At 57.6% G+C, this 295-nt stretch overlaps 1 protein-coding gene across 1 annotated transcript in view; it reads left to right on the plus strand.

Annotated features, from left to right (window-relative positions):
- Nucleotides 1-295, plus strand: part of LOC119585181 (homeobox protein SIX3-like) — a gene marked incomplete at both ends in the record, with an annotated part of 23691 nt that overhangs the window by 954 nt on the left and 22442 nt on the right.

Consider the following 295-nt stretch of genomic DNA (forward strand, 5'->3'; position numbering starts at 1 on the left):
GGCAGTGCAATTATAAGCATACATAAGATACAAGCGTAATATAAAAGCGGAGAGAGTATCAACCGGACATCTTATATAGCGCACACTTTACGGCGCCGTGTCAGCATTCCGGAGAGGTAAACCACACCGCCATAAACATGATGACGAGGCCCTTCAGCGACGCCAGAACCCGACACCGGCGTTGAAGGGCGTCCCCCGCGCGTGTGGTGACACCCTGGACGCCGGCGGACGGTCCCGCGGACGGCGAGGTGCTTGGGGATCGTCCTGCGGCAGGGAGAAGTAAACATGAGACGCG

This window comes from Penaeus monodon, chromosome 19 (assembly GCF_015228065.2).
Source record: "Penaeus monodon isolate SGIC_2016 chromosome 19, NSTDA_Pmon_1, whole genome shotgun sequence".
NCBI lineage: Eukaryota > Metazoa > Arthropoda > Malacostraca > Decapoda > Penaeidae > Penaeus > Penaeus monodon.